The following is a 19014-nucleotide window of genomic DNA, read 5'->3' on the forward strand; positions in this document are numbered from 1 at the left end:
TCAATAAGCTAGTATTGCTCATATGCCAAGTACCAAGTTGAAATCTGGGATAACAGAATAAATCACGCACTTTATTACTCTGCAGAGGTTTGCAATCCATTGGGAAAGATGGCCACAAAAAAGTCAACTACTTGAGAGGGTGGTAAGAGCCCTGTAGAGAGCCTGATACATAGTAGGTGCTCAGTAAAAACTCGTTCATTCAGTATTGAATGAATGAGTGAACAAGTGCTGCCATGGGAATGGTAAAGGAATGTTTTGGGTAGTAAGAGGGGTGACTACTTATGTGGCTCAGAAGGGACAGACAACTTCACAGAAGGGGGGCAATTTGAGCTGGTCGGGCACTCCCAGGAGGGAACCACATATGACAGCATGGGGGAATGGGCAATCCAGGGAGAAGAAATAATGTGTACAAAAGAGGAGGTGTAAAAGAGCCACATCATTTCAGTAACTAGAAATCTATAGAAATGCACTATTTCAAATGTGGGGGCTTTTGTTGTGTGTGTATATATATATATATATATATATATATATATATATATATAATATATTATTTAACCAATCATTTATTTACAGATATTTATGTTGCTCCTAAAATTTCACTATTAAAATCATTAATGAATGCTATTGTATCTATATCTTTGCATCACTTAGCAATTATCTCCTTAGGATAAATTCCCTAGCATATGATTACTAGGCTAAAGGCATGCTTCTTATTTTAAAAAAAGTTAATTTCAGTTGACAAACTGCCTTCCAGAAAGGAATACCAATTTACATTTCCAACAACAGTGCATGAGAATGTCAATTTTCCCACATCCCTGCTATTTTTGATTTTTGTCAAACTTTTAATCCTTTCCAATATGATGGGTGAAAAAAAAAATGAGTCATTTTGATTTTTATTTAGCACTTTTGATTACTTATGAGGTAGAACATCTTTTTTAGTATGTATTGACTGCACATTTTGTTTTGTAATTTACCTCTTTGTGTTTACTGCTTAATTTTTTACTGAATGCTGATTTTTCTTTTGGCTTATGAAAGTTCATTTAAAATTTTATTTTTTGGCAAATTAAGATTACTAAGCTTTTATCTGTAATATGTGTGGCAACTTTCCTTTTTTGCACTTTGCTGCTTCTAGTTTATATATTTTGCAGTTCATGACTTAGTTTCATTTTTAGGCAGTCAAATCTATTACATTTTTTCTTTATATAAAGTTTCTGTCTTCCTTAGAAAGCCTTTCTCCAGCACAATATTAGAAGGTAGTTAGTTAATCCTGTTTCTTTTCTTTTTTTTTTTTATTGCATTTTATGTTTTGGGGTACATGTGAAAAACATGCAAGGTTGTTGCATAGGTGCACACGTGTCAGTGTAATTTGCTGCCTTCCTCCCCTTCACCTATATCTGGCATTTCTCCCCATGCTATCCCTCCCCAACTCCCCACCCCCCCGCTGTCCCCCCATTCCCCCCCAACAGACCCCAGTGTATAGTGCTCCCCTCCCTGTGTCCATGTGTTCCCATTGTTCAATACCCATCTATGAGTGAGAACATGTGATGTTTGATTTTGTGTTCTTGTGTCAGTTTGCTGAGAATGATGGTTTCCAGGTTCATCCATGTCCCTACAAAGGACGCGAACTCATCGTTTTTTATGGCTGCATAATATTCCATGGTGTGTATGTGCCACATTTTTCCTGTCCAGTCTATCATCGATGGGCATTTGGGTTGGTTCCAGGTCTTTGCTATTGTAAACTGTGCTGCAATGAACATTCGTGTGCATGTGTCCTTATAGTAGAACGATTTATAATCCTTTGGATATATGCCCAGTAATGGGATTGCTGGGTCAAATGGAATTTCTATTTCTAGGTCCTTGAGGAATCCTATTTCTTTATGGTTTTAGTTGGAAGAAGTGAACTCAAGATCCAACTTGGTCTTCAAACGGCCAGTGGATTACACCAACGCCCTTGCTACAACTCTCCTTCGGTGTTTTGAGATGTCACCTTTAGAATCTACTGAATGCCCACCTGTATGTGGAACTGTGTAAGAACTCTCTTTTCCAAAGCTTCCAAAACGTTGATATGTGTTGGGGTACCTTGTTTCTCATACACCCCTTCTCAGAGCCTGAATCAGTGGACCCAGATACAGGAACCTGCATTTTTAACAATCTCTCCAGTTGATTTCCTTCCATTAATCCAGTGGTTCTTAACTGTGGGCTGCTGGTTATAATAATCTAAAGAGCACTTACAAACTGTGAAGCCCAGGCCACACTTCATCTAGACCAATGAGATCAGCATCTCTTTGAGAGCGGCCTGTGAATTTGTATTTTTCTTAAACTCTAGGGTGACTCCAACCTACAATCAAAAGCACTGTGTTAACCTGTGAAATGCACTTCACCGTGTTTAATTACTGCAGCTTTATTTTGTAATTTACTGATTGAAACAGCAAGCTTGTCGTTCTTTTCTTTTTTGTTTGTTCTGTTATTACTGTAGGTTTGGTTAATTTTGTAATTGTCGTTACAGCTTCTGATGTTTATTCTTGCAAGCAGACTTTATAATAATCAGTTTCCAAAAAAATTTTTCTTTCTTAGAATAGATTGAATGGATACATTGAAGTTTAGCTTCCTGAACTTGGGCAGATCTCTGAAAAATCCCTGATCTTCAGCTTCATCATCTATCAATCATCAATGTCAGTACTTGCCAGTACCCCAGATCCAACGGCATTGTCCCTGGGCCACCTGAGTTTCAGGGCTCCCCAGAGAGCTTCCAGGAAGAAACCATACCTCACAGAGAGGTTCTCTCTGCCCTTCAGCCCAACTGGCAGCATGACCTTGGGCAGGGCGTGTACCTTAAGATCCCTCATTTGACAAGAGAGGGACCTGGAATATAATGTTCCCGGAAATATAATTTATCCCAGAAATAATGTTCACTCAATCACTAAGGTAGCAATGGTTGTTGGCTAAGCCTGGAATGAGGTCTTGGAAGTTTTGAAAGCTTCCAGATGAATCCGTAACTGAGAACACACATTTGCAGTGCCTTTCAGTATTCTGTTCTTTGGATGATATCACTGTTGCACTCACCATAATGGATATGTGCTTGGAGGAAGTATCTTCTTAGGTGTGTGTCAGAGCTCAAACGTGTGTTCCTCTTGCTTCACTGTCTTTGACTGAGTATGTGTAGGTGCAGGCTGGGCTCAGGTGCCCCAGTAGAGCACAAGTCAATTCTAGTGCGTGCAGTTTGGGTGGAGGGATGGAGGGCCTTCCCAGGGTGGGTCTCCAGCATCTTCCCCAGCTTCTCCAGCTGCCTGCCTTCCCCGCTTGACAGCTCTGGTGCAGAGGACGTGGGCCAAGGATGTACTTCCTCCATGAGGGGACCCTGAGCCTTCTTCCTTCCAGAGCTTCTGGTGTCCTTAGACACGTCCTGAGCAGAGCGTTGGCTGGGCTGACAGTTTTTACTTTGCTGTGTTAACTCAGAACCCGAAGTTTTCTGAGAAGCGGCCTCCTGATACATCAGGACTGCCCTTTCACATGGACCACCCATGGGCTGGATTCCTCTGGTGATGGCCAGAGGACCCACCCCAGGCTTTGGGGGCATCTAAAAAATGTTTAAGGAAGGAATGTGATCTGAGCTGAAAGCAGATTGCTGTGGAGGTTAGGATAGATCAGGTGGGAAGAAGTGGGCTGCTGAGGGCAGACGGGGCAAGAGCATTGGTCCGGGTAAGAGATCCTGAGGTCTGGGTGAGGAAAAGCAGTTGGCAGGGACTTGAGGTCACACAGTGAGTGACTCTGTGGAAGACAAACCCAGTGGCCCTGGCCCAGCACAAGAACCACGTGTCAAAGGGTCAGAGTAACAAGGACAACTTGAGGACGTGGGCCTGTATTCTGGATTTTGATCATCTAATCTGGAACCAAGTCCTACCTCTTGGCTATGCCTTCTCCTCTCAGGGAGGCCCACCTCTGCCTGTGACCCTAAGGTCCTGATGCCTGGCACTCCTCTTCATTTCTCTGATGATCTGCCCTTGCAAGGGTCAGTGTGTGTCCCACTTTCAATCTTTTCTGTTTTTTTTTTTTTTTTTTTTTTTTGACAGAGCATCGTTCCATCACCCAGGCTGAAGTACAGTGACGCAATCTTGGCTCACTGCAACATCTGCTTCCCAGGTTCAAGCGATTCTCCTGCCTCAGCCTCCCAAGTAACTGGGATTACAGGTGAGCAACCTGGATTTCACCATGTTGGACAGGCTATTCTCAAACTCTTGACCTCAAGTAATCCACCCACTTTGGCCTCCCAAAGTGCTGGGATTACAGGCATGAGCCACCACACCCGGCCCCTCTGTCAATCTTGAGTCTCCATGCATATATTCTGAGGTTACACTCATAGACACTTTCAGGGGCCAGGAAGCTGAAAAGCTAGAGAGTAAACACCCTATGAGAAAGTCACAGCCAGCCCTCAGGGAGGGCTTGGCATGATGCCCAAAGACTCCAGCAGGTAAGTGGTGCTGAAAGGTGGGACCTTGATCCTGGCTTTTTCCCTCTGTGCCAAAAGAGCTGCTGTTTTACTGCTTCATGTGGCAGGGATGCGGGACAGACATCCTTGTCACTGGGGTGAGCCTGGCTATAGCCCTGACCCTATGTCCCGTGGCTGGGGAAGCACTTGCTCTGTGGGCAACACCTCTTCCCTCCTTGCATGGCCGAAGGCTGAGACCTGGGAGTGTATTAGGAAGTCTATTGTGACCATGCATCCATATTGTTTTCCACTACAGCTGCATCTGCACAGTCTTAATGTTTTGCCCAGATGCCCACTAATGAGCCTGAGCACCCACAGTTCAGTGCTAAAAGCATAGGTGCTCCCAGAGGCACTCCACCCACAGGAGACCTGCCCTCAGGAGCTGCCTTGAGCAGAGACACAGAAAGATTGTGCTCTCCTTCCTTCAGGCCATCCGTAGCCCATGACAGTCAGAAATAAATGCGTGAAGCTCACTCTCCCCCCACAACCCAGAGTAACCTGGGACTGTGCACCCTCCTGGAATTTCCAGTGCACTCAAGTTGAGGCTAGGCTTCAGCTATGACCAGTCCTTGGCCTGATTCTTCTTTTGCCCCAAACTGCACCTCTCACTGGCTTCTCCTGAGAGCACCTCCCTAATAAGTCATTAGCCCTAGAATGCCATCTTAAGCTGTGCTTCTGGGGAACTGGCCTAAAGCAAAGAGAGGAGCTTAAGATTACATTTTCCTCTGACTTCTGTATTTCCTAGCTCAGGACTTGTACTCAAATCTGCTCAAAAACTGAGTCTTCATGTGACTATCTGACCAGTGACTACTGACCACTGATGTCATGGAGAGAGAGGGAGTCCCGTCTCCTGGCTGAACTTGACCCTGTCTGGGCAGATTATGAATGGACATAACTAAAAGATGAACACTCACTGGAGCAGGGCATGGGACATGGGAAACTCACATCCCCTCTGGTTCTCATTTTCAAGTGCACACAAGTGGGGAAAACTAAGCTACTGGTTTTCAGACTGAAATGCATGGATATTTAGTGGTTCTTGAGAACACTAAAGGTAAAGGCAATCCAGCTGCGTGCAAGTGTCTGACCCCAGAACTGCCCCATCTCTGACTTTGGACTTTGAGGAGATGGGTTAAGGGCAAACCTCGGGGAATCCCACCTGGCACGGAGTAGAGAAAGCATCTGGAGCTTGTTATACAGGAGTTGGCACAAGCTGGGCATCTCTCCAAGCTCAGGAGGTTTCATGGATATTCCTAGATGAGAGATGTTTACAAGTTGTGTCCCCAGATAAACCACCATGCTTCCCCCCAAGAGGTCCCTCAAGGTCTCCATCGAAGCCAGCGTGCTGGGTCATAACAGCTGTAAGCAGGGACGCTTCTGACCTCACTGATGAGAAGAACGCCAACTGCCTAGCTTGTGTCATTAGGTGACTTTTAATGACGATAAACGCGTCTTCCTGCATTCTCCTTAGCCTTCTCTACAAAATCATTTTCCTGCACATTCTAAGGACTGGCCAAGGCACTTTTACTCTCCACAGTTGATTTAATAATCTCCTTTTTTTTGTGGTAGCTTGCTGAAGTCAAAGAGGCTCTGACCAACAGGAAATACTTGATCACTCCACTAAGAAAATGTCAGAGAACGAGGAAATACCCGCACAGACATGGGTCATTTAAAAAAAAAAAAAAAATGCACCTTTGCCATTTTGTTGACAAAAAGCAGATCACCTTGGCAAAGGACATTCTAGAATCACCCCAGGAGAATGGGCTGCTTTTTTTTTTTTCGTTTTATATAGAGATGTGTTTTGTTTTTTTTTTTCCTTTTTGGCTATTTCGATTTGCATATTTGAAAACAACTGAAAAAGCAATTAATTCAAATCTAAATAACTTCCATGCTCAGAATTATGTTTATGGTCTTCCAGCAGACAAATTTATGGGGACGTCTGGGGACCAGGCCTCTGACACAGAATAAGCATCAATCTCTCCTGGAGACTGGTCGCGGGTTTATTTCTGAAACTTGTGTGGAATGAGGGAGCAAATCTAGAGTGTTTAAGATCTAATAATAATCATACACTTTAACACATTCAAATCATGATATTTCAGGAGACAGCAACCTTGGCTTTGCTTATAGCTCTAAGCAGGGCTGTTCCCAGAGGAGGACTGTCCTTCTGAGGAAAGAAGACACAGAGCTGGTTACAATCCCAGGGAGGATGTCTGCACAGAGAGGTATTTTTCTTTTTTTTTTTTTCCTCAATACAATTTACAGAGAAGGGGCTTGCTGCCAATGTGATAATTGAGAAACACCTGGTGAAAATGTCTCTCTATTAATTGACAATGGCTTTCTCCTCCCCAGTCCTCATCCCTCAGAAAGAAAAAATAAAAGCATAAAAGAAAAAAAAAGGGCAAAAAAAAAATGGAGGGAAAAAAAGGAGCAACTAAGAGAGTTTGAGACATATAATCTCCAAGGCCAAAAGGAAAGACATATAATTTTCAAGGCCAAAAGGAAATAAGGCAGGAATTTGATGGGTGATTAATGGCCGTGCTGGAGCAGTGGGAGTGGTGCTGATGTCAGAGCCTCCAAGAATGATTCCTCTTTGGAAAGAGGAAAAGGCAAGTGGATCCCAAAATAGCCATTTTTTAAAATCAATTTTCTGAAACCTGTGATATTCTTCCTGGGTAAACTTGAAGCTCCAGAAAAGAGATGGTCCCTCCTGGAAGAAGCAGTGAATGGGCTTCCCTAGTCTCAAATTCCATTGGACTTACCCACCTACCAGTCCCAAAGGATTGGCTGCATCCCAGAACCTCCCTGGACCCTTTGTTTTCACAGCAGCTCCTAGGAAAGCACATCACCCAGAGAGCTTCATCAGTGACGATCTGAATGCGTTGTGCACAGAGGAGATTTGACCAGCGGGAAGCTGGTCAAATTCATAACTGAAATTCTATGTGTTTTTTCTGTTATAATTGCAGTAAAAGATGTACTTTTGCAGTCAGCCTGGATCACTCCTGAGAAAGAGAAATAAATCCTATGTGAATTTCATTTCTCAAAAGAAGGTATGCAGAGTGCCAGGTTTGTGAACTCTTTGTATATCACTCCAATAGCAGCTTTATGTCATATATATAGTTGGTAGTCAAAAATTATTTAGAAGATGAAAGCAATGAATAAAAGATAATTGATTATCTCCTTAAAAATCTGTTGGTTCCTTATATAATTCTGGTTAAAATTCTAGAGCTGAGATTATTAAACTATATGATCTGGGAAATTCACATCACCTCTGGCTCTAATTTTCAAGCACACACAAGTTGGGAAAACTAAGCCACTGGTTTTCAGACTGAGATGTATAGAAGTTTAGTGGTTCCTGAGAAGTGCTTCAGCTGAAGAAGGGTTCAAGGACATAGACCTTCCCCTAGCCTACGCCTGTGCTTCTCTTACTTAATTGGAACAATTATTCACCTTTTACTTTTAATCATTGGATGTAATTTATATACAATGAAATTCACCAATTCCAAGTATGTCAGTTTGATAAATTTTGACAAATGCACATGGTTTGTAACTACCATCACCATCAAGATGTAGAATATTTCCATGACTCCAAAAAGTTTCTTCAGGCTCCTTTATAGTCAGTCCTCTTTTCCTACCATGATCACAAAAACAACTGCTTTCATTCGTTTTTATTTCTTCTGGAATTTTATATCAACAGAATTATATAATATGAAGAAGTTTTATTTGTCTGACTTATTTCATCCACATAATACTTCTGAGATTCATCCATATTATGCGGAGTAGTAATTTCTTTTTTATTGATGAGTAATATCCTCCTGTATGACTATACTACAGTTTGTTCACCCGTTTTCCAGTGGATAGACATTTGAGTCGTTTCCAGTTTGGGGCTGTTAGGAATAACGCTACTATGAACATGCATGAAACAAGTCTTTGTGTGAAAGTATATTTTCATTTTTCTTAGGAAAATATCTAAAAGAGATTTTTCCATTATGTGGTCATTATGTATTTAGCTTTATAAGGAAGTCCCAAACTGTTTTTTCAAAGTGAATGTACAATTTTGTATTGTCAACATCAGTGTGCGAGGTTTCCAGTAACTCCGCATACTGGTCAACTTTTGGTATTTTCAGGCTTTTAAATTTTAGTCATGCATATAGTGGTATCTCATTGTGGTTTTAAATTGCATTTCTCTAATGACTAATAAAGTTGGGTGTAGTTTTACGTCTTTATTTGCCATTTTGTGCCAAGTCACGAAAGTCCTTTATAAGATTATGGCTGGAAAAGGACAAGAGAGAGGCCTCGTTGACAATTACTACTTATCTAACAAGCACCAAAAGAAGCAACAGCACTCTGCCACTGGAGAACAGGCAAAAGCATGGTGAGCGACTCCTCCTGCGGTGCGGATGAGCAAAGATCATTTAAAATCTGAGGGTGTAGCAGTAATTCTGAGAAATATATTTAGGCTCATCAGCCTGCACCCAAGCACAAAATAATAACAACCCATTACTAATGGAAGTTAAAGACTGTGCATGGAGAGTAACCATGGCAACAATAAAACCAATTTCTGACTAGATTGACTCAAACCATACGAGCAGCCAAACAAAAAAAGAAAAATGTAAATATTGAGGAATAAATGCTATATATCTCAGCAGTTCTGGTCTACACATGATGCTAGCATTCAGTCAAAAATTACAAGATATGTAAAAGATCAACACACACACACACACACACACACAGTCCCAACAAAACACGATAGAAAACAAAAATACTACTCATGGTCAGACCCATAAAAAACCAGGTGTAGAAACCATCAAATAACAATTTACCAATAACAGTGATTAATGTGTAAAAGATCCAGTGGGAGAAAATGAATATATCCGTAATTAGATGGAGAAATTTCCACAGTCAGGGGGAAGCCATAAGAAAAAAGTCAAATGGATGTACTAGATTTTTTTTTAAATACGTGATACCAGAAACAAAGTCTTTTAATGGACATCAGTAGACTCAACACAACTGAAAGAAGAATCAGTGAATTTGAAGATAGTTCAATAAAATTAGACAAATTGAAACACAAAAAGAAAGAGAAAAGAGTGAAAAGTAAACCAGAACAAAGCATCCAAAGGCTGTGGGACAATATCAGACTGTTAAATAAACATACAAATGGAATGTCATTGGAATGCCATTGGAGACAGAAGGTGCACTAAAAAAGTATTTATTGAGATAATGATCACTTTTTAAAAAATTAGTGATGAACACCAAATCAAAGCCCCAGGAATTTCAGAGAATCAGTATAAATTACAAAAGATAAGGACAAAAATGCCCTCCTACATACATCACTGTAAAACTGCAAAAAAAAAAGAGAGAGAGAGAGAAATCTTGAAGGCAGCAAAGAAAGAAAAGACTCTTTTCCAAGAGAAAGAAAGAGAAGAAAACTATAGCAGCGTTCTTTTCAGTAACTAGGGAAGCTAGAAGACAATGGAAAGACATTTTTAAAGCATTCGAAACAATACTATTAACTCAAAATTCTATATCCAGCTAAAATATCTTTCAAAATTAAAAGTGAGATAAACACTTTCTAGACAGGAAATTAAAAAACAAACCTGAGAGAATGCACAGTTAACCAACAGGAGCCAGTACAAAATATGTTACTGTTCTTCAGGCAAAAGAAATGTAGTATCAGATAGAAACTTGGATCTACATATAAATGAAGATCTCTAGAAATGGTAAACATGAAGTAAATATAAAAATGGCATATTTTTTTCTTATTTTCATCACTCTAAAATATAATTATCTATCTAAAGCAAAAATAGTAACAATGTATTATGGAATTTATGTAAAAAGGAAAATGCACCATAATAATAGCACAAAGAAGGAAAGAAGCAATTATGAAAATATTATTGTAAGTGTCTTACATTATACATGAGATGGTATAAAATTTTTTGAAGGTGAGAAATTCAAGATGTATATTGAAACCATAGAGTAACTACTAAAAACTTTAAGAAAATGTGTAACTAATATGCAAATAGTGAAGATAAAATGAAATCATAAAGTTACTGAATTCAAAAGTAGGCATAATGAGGAAAAAAACCAGATGTAACAAAAAGAACAGAGCTAACAAAATGGTACTATTAAATCCAACCTTATCTATAATTGCAATAAATAAAATGGACTTAAATACCCCAATTAAAAGGCAGAATAAATTGTCAGCTTATATAAAAAGCACTACTACTAAAAACAAATACATGCTGTCTACAAGAGAACTACTTCAAATAGAAAGGCATAGATGATTAAAAATAAAAGAATGGGAAAAGGATTTTCCATGCCCACATTCATCGTAAGAAAACTGGTGTGAGTACCTTAATATCAGATATAGTAGAATTTGAAACAAAGAATACTGTCAATGACAAAGAAAGACACTGCAAAATAATAAAAGAGTGAATTCACCAAGAAGAAATAATTTTAAATGCATATGCATTTGATAACAGAGTTTCAAGACAGGCAATAGCCAAAAAAATAGAGCCACACATACATATGTGAAGTTGACTTTTTGGCAAAGGTGCTAAGGTAGTTCAATGGAGGAGAGCAACACTGTAAAGACACAGAATTAGTTTCGCATAAATGGCACACATCATGAGGCACCCATTCATAGTGAAAATGGTGACATGTGTTACATAAAGGAAATCACTCCAGGGGCCTTTGGTGGAACAGTCCTGGCCCCGTCCACTTTCTTACTGTTGTCCTCAGTGTTGTCATAGAAAGATTTGGCTTTTGGATTCACTGATAAGGTGTGCTTTTCATATTGCTGTTCTATTTAATTCCTTTCCTCTATTTTTCTTTTTTTAAATTACTTTCTTAGAGCTTACTTTGCTGTTTTTTGTTTTTTGTTTTTTTTTGAATACTTCCTTGTTTATACCTGGCCTTTGTTTAACTTTTGTTTCAGGTTCTAAAAAATGCAGTCATAACTGTTTTTCTGAGTCTTATTTTGGTTATATCCCACATGTTTTGACATTAATGGTATTTATTGCTTTTTTTTTTTTTTTTTTTTTTGAGATGAAGTCTTGCTCTGTTGGAGTGCAGTGGCACAATCGCAGCTCACTGCAACCTCTGCCTCCTGGGTTCAAGTGACTCTCTTGCCTCAGCCTCCTGAGTAGCTAGGACTACAGGTGTTCCCCACCATGCCCAGCATTCGTTTTTAGCTTGAAAGTAACTGTGGTGGTGTGAAGCAGGGTTCACCATGTGAGCCCTGGTTTTTCTAGCACATTCACTAGTCACTGGTTATTCTATCACTTGTATAAATCTAGGGAAGCAGAAGGCTAACATAGCAAATTAAGCAAAGCAACTTTATTACCTACAGATATCAAGGTGAGCCAGTGCCCCAGGAGCAAGCCCTGTAAATGTAGTCTTATCTCAGTGTCTCACATTACATTGCCCTGGAACTGATGGACCCCAAAAGACCACTCTGCCTGGGTTTTATATCCAGGCAGAGTTGAGTTTCTGGGCTAATGCACTGAAGGACATCGTGTTCTAGGACGAGCAGGAACAGCCCGGGCTCTGTTCTAGCCAGTTCCTCGTTATCTCAGGATGTTACATTCCCGGCACATTCTATAGTTATTTTTGAGAACTACAAGTGAGAAAGGGGGAAGAGCTGGGTGAGCCAAGGCCATGTGGGGATTCATCCTGCATGCTGCATATGATTTTTGGCTATAGATTCATCTACTCTTGTCACTCTAATCCCATCTGGTTTCTGTCTTCTAGGAATTCCTCACATGTTCTGGTCTGCTGATCCACATTTTCTTGTTTTGCACTGTCCATATGTACTTATTCTCTATTAATTTTGTTTTAAAATATTCTTCTATTATTTTAGGGAAGTTAGGACAGAGTGGTTTTTGTCCTTTAGTCTGTTATTTTAATTCATCTCTTACACAAAGTCTCACTTATTGAATAGTATCAGTAGTTCACTTGGGCCTTTCTCACACCCTGAATCTTTGGGGTTTATTTTTGCACTAGAGTCATTTTTATAAGTTTGTTCATCTTTGTTGCATCTTTTTTAGAAAGGTGCTTTTATGCACCAGAATTTGACACCAAATCAATAGGCTTTTTTGGTTAAAATTATATCTCTGTGTGTATTTGTGTGTGTGCGTATAAATTATATTTTTTGTTTTTACTAATGAAACATGGAAGAATTTCCTCAACATATTTTACAAGAATTCTTTTAAGGTATAACAGTAACTCAGGATCAGATTGGATGTAACTTTCAAGGCAATAAATATTTTTATATTTCTGGTGGTCACAGGCAAAAGAGGAGACATTATTCACTGGATGTTGGAGAAGAGATGAAAAAAATAAAGGAGAAGGCAGTTTAGCAATGGGATGGAGACAAAAAAGAATCCTGTACTCACAAGAAATTCAGGGGATCTTCATCCTCCTCTCCCCTTCAGAAAGAAGCGAGGCCTGTCTGATAAGGAACAGGAAGAGTTGGACTCTCATTGGTCAGTATTTTTCTATCAGGTAGGATTAATATGTTAAAGACACTACCCTTATGTGATCTCTATAACCAGCCTCTCTTGAAAAATAGGTCACAGTTCTCCATGCAGTAGGCTGGATAAGCACTCGCAGGTTGTCAGCTTGAGGGGAACGTATCAGAATGCTGACTTTGGCTGCAGATCCAAGCTATGTTCTCCAACAGTTTAGTCGATATCTTCCTACCTCGCTGGAGCGTGTCTAAATTGACACAAAACTTGCAGGCAAGAAAGTTCTGATTAAGTACTCTCTGTAAACCTCAAGTGTGTCCTAAAACACATAGTAGCCATTGAACTTGAGCAGCTGTGATTCCTGAAACACACTATGGACTGGCACTGGGCACAGCAGTCAATAGTTTGGGGCCAGTGGTGTAATTTGTTCTGTTAAAGGAGTGTGTAGATGAGAGACATTGGTGGTCTGGAGAAATCAGAGAGTGTTCAGTGGAGACACAGCAAAGAATGACTGAGCTCAGAGTGGCTGACGCATCTAGACTTCCACTGTCCAAAATAAGAGTAATGTGGTTTGGCTGTGTCCCCACCCAAATCTCATCTTGAATTGTAGTTATTATAAACCCCAAGTGTCAGGGGAGGGACCAGATGGAGATAATAAATAGTGGTGGTGGTTTCTCCCATCCTACTCCTGTGACAGTGAGTTAGTTCTCACAAGATCTGAAGGTTTTATAAGGGGCTTCCCCCTTCCCTGGGCACTCCTTATTCTCCTTGCTGCCACCATGTGAAGAAGGACATGTTTGCTCCTCTTCCAGCATGATTGTAAGTTTCCTGAGGCTTCCCCAGCCATGCTGAACTGTGAGTCAGTTAAACCTCTTTCCTTTATAAATTACCCAGGCTCAGGTAATTATTAGCAGCATGAGAATGAATTAAGACAGACAGCCACTAGTTGTACATGGATATTAGAATTCAAATTCAAATGTAAAATATTAAATAAAATAAAAACCTCAGCTTCTCAGTCTCACTGGTCATATTTCAACACTCCATTGCTGCCGGGCACTGGTGGCAATGCTATATTGGGAAGTGCAGATGTAGAACATTCCCAACGTCACAGAAAGGTGTATGGACGGTGTTGTTGTTGATGGCCAGGGAAGGACACAAGGGGATGTTCTGGACGTGACCCTGTCACTATGGTTCTTAAAAGAGCAAAGTCAAAGGGATGTCCTTTCCTCTGCCATGCTCCAGGCAGAAACAAAGACACCCAGATACGCTCCCCACACTCGAATGTCTTTAACTTCATTTTACACATGCATTCCATTGAACTCCACTGTTATTCCATGTCACCCACCTGAATCCAGAGCAAATGTCTCATGATTCGTAAAAATCACATGAGAGAAAACCCCAGAATGCCTGAATGGAGCTCCCTGTGAAATCAAGTCTTAGTACATTGAGTTTACTCCAAATGTATTTTGAAAACAGTGGTTTCAATTGTTGTAAACTACAGAACACATGGAGAATCCCTGGAGAAGCAGATGTTAGATTTTCTGATAGCAGTAAAACATCCCCCAAAAAATCTTATAAACATGAACAAACTTGACTAATAGAGTATTTGGCAGTTAGGGAGATAGGAATGCATGGTGGATGTCATCCGGCTTTCTAAAATAGTGGCGCGAGTGTCATTAAAAAAGAAATATTCTTTTAAATATCTGTTATTTAGTTTTAAAATGAAAAATATTGAATAGTTAAACTTTATTAAGTGTAAAACTGGTTTTTAGAGTGCTTTGGAATAGTAGCTATCAGGAAGCAAAACTTGAGAAGTCATTGAAAGCAGCTGCTCCGTAAAAAATAATAATAAGGAAAAAATCAAGAGGCTAATTTTTAGGACGAGGTTCATGGTGGAGCCCATGGGTTCATATAAAAGGCTGTTGTTGGTCTTGGGCTCATATCCTGGGAAGCTCTATAGCCACAGGCAGACCCAAGCCTGATCCCCAAGGACCTGTGTTCTGTAAGTAGTTCAAACCAGACTCTGAGAAACTGGAGGCCCACACACTTGGTGTAGCTGATCCACCTTCAAGCACTCTCTCTTATCTCTTGTTTTTTTTTTTTTTAATGTGTGTTTATATTGGAATTTTTTGCTAGAATGTAAGAAGAAAATGAGAATATGGGATGAGGTAGTGGGAATGACAAGCAGTTCAGAAGGCCCAATTTTCTTTCCAAGGTACGGAAGGTACATTTGGTTCAGTTCTCTAAGTAGTTCGATTTTTAAATTTTTTTTTTTTACATGTAAGGAACTCAGGAGAGGTGGGGTTAAAAGCAAGAACTCACAGAATATAGTAGTCATGTGTTACTGGACTCAGGAGAAAGCATCTGTAAACAAGGGCTTAGAAATGAAAGAGATGGAATCATTTTAGCACAAGTTACTTTGACATCCACCTGTTTCTCTTACACTGAGCCACACTTAGTATCCATCACATTGGAGAAGAGAACCCAGCTTGTGGGCTTCAAGGTCATTACAGCCCCTTCCTCCTTTTCTCACCTGCTACATATGATTGGTTCAGACTCTGCCATCATCCTGAACACGTTCCACTGTGAACTTCCCTCTGTGGCTGTGTTTGACCTTCAAGCCCTGAGTCTCTGGAGAACAGGGCTGTGTGTAATGCTTTGCCTCCTCAGCAATCAGCACACCCACCTTTTGTAGTAGATTTCATCAGAACAGACTAATGAATGAAGTGGCATTAGAGGTACATGATACGGTTTGGCTGTGTCCCCACCCAAATCTCATCTTGAATTGTAGTTCCCATAATCCCCACATTTTGTGGAAGGGACTCAGTGGGAGGTAATTGAATCATGGGGGTGGTTACCCCCATCTTGCTGTTCTCGTGATAGTGAGTGTGTACTCACAAGAACTGATGGTTTTATAAGCAGCTTTTCCTGCTTTTGCTCAGCACTTCTTCCCGCTGCCATGTGAAGAAGGATTTGTTCACCTCCCCTTTGCCATAATTGTAAGTTTCCTGAGGCCTCCCCAGCCTTTTGGAACTGGGAGTCAGTTAAACCTCTCTCCTTTATAAATTACCCAATCTCTAGTATGTCTTTATGAGCAGTGTGATAATGAACTAATACAGGATATTTCTCCCAGACCAAGAAGCCCAGGTAAGAGAGACATGGTTGCTCAGTCAGCTTGGAGGATTGCCTTATGATGCTGTGCGGGTATTTACCTTCAGTCCTGGAATCTTCTTTTTTTTCACAATCCTACTCAAAATCATAACCAACTTGAAGATGTAATCAAGTGATGACTGTGTGGTCATCCAATGCTAAGGGCCCATAACTGCAGTGTATACTTCAAGGTGTGGCTTCAACCCTGCCTGGGGTATTTAAAAACAAAGCCAATTCTCAGTGACTCTGTCAACCAATAAATTCTGTAAACATATTTATTAGTCATCGGCTGTGTGCCTAGAGTGTTTGCTCCAGGTCTCTCATCCTGCTAGCTGTTAAGTTTCCTCAAGTATAAAGAGCCATAATTTCCAAGGAGAAGTTGGCTGGCTATTTCTTACAGGAGCACAAAAGAAATGGCCTATCAATTTATTATGCATTGACTTTCACATCTTAAGAAATAGAATAATAATTACCAAATTTCTCTATTAAAGAAAAACAAGTCAGTACTTTATACAGTAAATATGGGCCTGTACCATGATCTACACATATGCGAGTTTTCTGTAAATACAGAAGTTGGATATTCGTCACTGCAACTATTTACTGCAATTGAAAAAAGATAAATAATGGATGGCAATGCCACTTGTTCATTAAAATTCTACAGAAAGGAAACATATACCCATTATTCCTTTCATGAATTTGGTGACTGAAGGTTGATACATAATTGTGCTTCACATTTACTTCTAATTAGCTGTGAACCTGATCCAGGCCATACAAAGCCCAGAACAAAGGTACTTTCCCAGTTCTTTCTGTCTGGCCTTAGGCAGAAGAGGCTGGAGTTCAGGGAGTCACGGTCACTTGAATGGGTGCTGGGTCCATAAGTGCTTGGTGCATGCTGGACGATGCTTGATGCAGGGTTCCCTGCTCATCTCTTGCCAGAACAGGTGCAGTTATGGGCCTTTGCAACTTGGCACCCTTCACCCACCGACTTTCAGCCTGTTCACCTGGGCAAAGTATTGATGTTTGCCTCAAGGGTGGGACTGGTATAGGGACCCTTCCAAGATCCCTATCCAAGTGATCCAAGATCTGCTAAGCATACTCTGGAAGCAGCTTAAAGATAGTTCCCATTTAAGCTCATAACTTACTACCTTGGTCTAGGGAGCATGCTGCAGAGAGGACCAGAGAGAGAGGGAGGTGACAGCTCCAGGAGCCACATGACCAGCAGGGGATAGGAGGTGGTGGATGCACATTCAGCTGCTCACCTTTCTCTGAGACCATCTGAGGCGCACTCTTCACAGCATCTTCCAGGGAAACCCTCGTGCTGCTGGGCCTCAGTTGCCTCCTGCAGTCACTTCTTCACTAACAAGACCTTTTTGGCTTTTCTTCCTTCTCTGTGTCACTTCTCTCCACCCTCTCTGTGCTTCCTGTGGTCATGCCACCACATAAACTCCTTGTCCCCCAAGCCTTATCTTGTACTCTGTTTTAGAGGAACCCAAAATCAAGTCACTTGACCAACACAGGTATGTTACTGAGGGTCTCATGTTGCCCCTCTGCCCACACGGCTCCACCAGGAAAAGTGTTTCTGTCCCGGCTGTGTCCCCAGGAGGGTAAGCCCTGCTTTTCTGGTCTGGTCCTCTGCCCTGTCCTTAGCCTGTCTCACAGCAGGGCCTGGATTCTGGGAGGTGGCCAAGCCCTGCCTGATAATGCCTGGCAGGCCCACTTCTGAACACTGGTCCCATGAGTGACGGTGTAGGGATCCTGCCCAGCGTTCATGACCAGGGGACCCCCCAGGGCACAGAAAGGACTGGGGTCCATTAGTCAGGGCAAGCAGCAAGGCCTCTGGAGACGTTTCTGCTGACTGATAATTAAAACAAAAAAGCAGAGTGAGAAAGACTACTGCAGTTGGTGAAACCCACCCACTCCCGGAACGCTTCTCACTGTTTTTGTAGCATGCCCAGTTAAAGGGGCATTTCTGGAAATTTTTGCAAACACACACACTATTTGAGAGCCAGACATCATAACCAAGAATCCACCGACTATCTCTGCGTCTGCCCTTTGTCTACCCTTCCCAATGATCATCACACACTTCTCTTTCCTCTCTCTCTCCCCTATCTTTTCTCTCTTTCCTCCTCTCTCCTTCCTGCTATCCCTCCTCCCTCTCTTCTGCTCTTCTCCTTCCCTCCTCTCCCTCCTTTCTTCCTTCCTTTCTGCATTCTTTTCTTCCTCCCTTTTTCCATCTCTCCTTCTTCCATTCTTTTCTCCCTCCCTCTTTCCCTTCTCTTGTCCCTTCTTGTCTTCCTCTCTTCCTCCTCCCCTCCAATCTTTTCTTCCTTCCCCCTCTCTTTCTGTCCTTTCCTCCCTTCTTCTCTCTCTCCCCTTTTTTCTTCCTTCCATCTTTTCTCCTTCCCTCTCTCCTTCCCTCTCCTCCCTTTCGTTTCTCCCTTCCTCTTGCCTTCCCTCCTCCCTCCCTCTTTTCTTCCTCTCTTCTTCTCCCCTTCCTCTCTTCTTCCTTTCCTCCTTCCCTCCTGCCTCCTTCCCTCCTTTTTCTCTTCTTCCCTCCCTCCCTCTCTTCCTCTCTCCCTCCTTCCTTTTCCCCTTCCTCCCTCCCTCTTTCCCTCCCTTTTCCTTCCCTCTCTCCCTCCCTATCTTCTTTTCTCCCTCTTTAGCCCCCTGTCCCTCTCTTAGCTTCCTTTCTGACTCCATGTCTTCTCCCCTTTCCACCCTTCTCTTTTCTCCATCCAAAGCATTCCCTGCCCTCAGGATCTCCTTCTCCATCTCCTCTTGCCCTGCTAGGATCTTTGCCTCATGCTCCAGGACTTCTGGAAGCTCTGAAGCTGCCAACCTCTATCGTGAACTGAACCTCATCTTAATACAGGTAAAGATGAAAAGCAGCCTCTCTGTCGTGTGTGCCATGTCTCT

The 19014-nt window shown here is 41.5% G+C and overlaps 1 long non-coding RNA gene across 1 annotated transcript in view; it reads left to right on the plus strand.

Moving 5' to 3' along the window:
• The window catches only part of LOC105714493 (uncharacterized), a 192409-nt gene extending 178474 nt beyond the window's left edge, over positions 1-13935 (plus strand). The window contains exons 12-17 of the long non-coding RNA XR_010344303.1: positions 1854-2027; positions 4071-4188; positions 6583-6705; positions 6833-7089; positions 7447-7530; positions 12771-13935. This is a non-coding gene — a long non-coding RNA (uncharacterized LOC105714493). The remainder of the gene's footprint in view (positions 1-1853; positions 2028-4070; positions 4189-6582; positions 6706-6832; positions 7090-7446; positions 7531-12770) is intronic.
• Positions 13936-19014: the final 5079 nt, after the last annotated feature.

The sequence above is a fragment of the Aotus nancymaae genome, unplaced genomic scaffold, assembly GCF_030222135.1.
Source record: "Aotus nancymaae isolate 86718 unplaced genomic scaffold, 86718_ANA_hifiasm-v0.15.2.pri h1tg000028l, whole genome shotgun sequence".
Taxonomy (NCBI): domain Eukaryota; kingdom Metazoa; phylum Chordata; class Mammalia; order Primates; family Aotidae; genus Aotus; species Aotus nancymaae.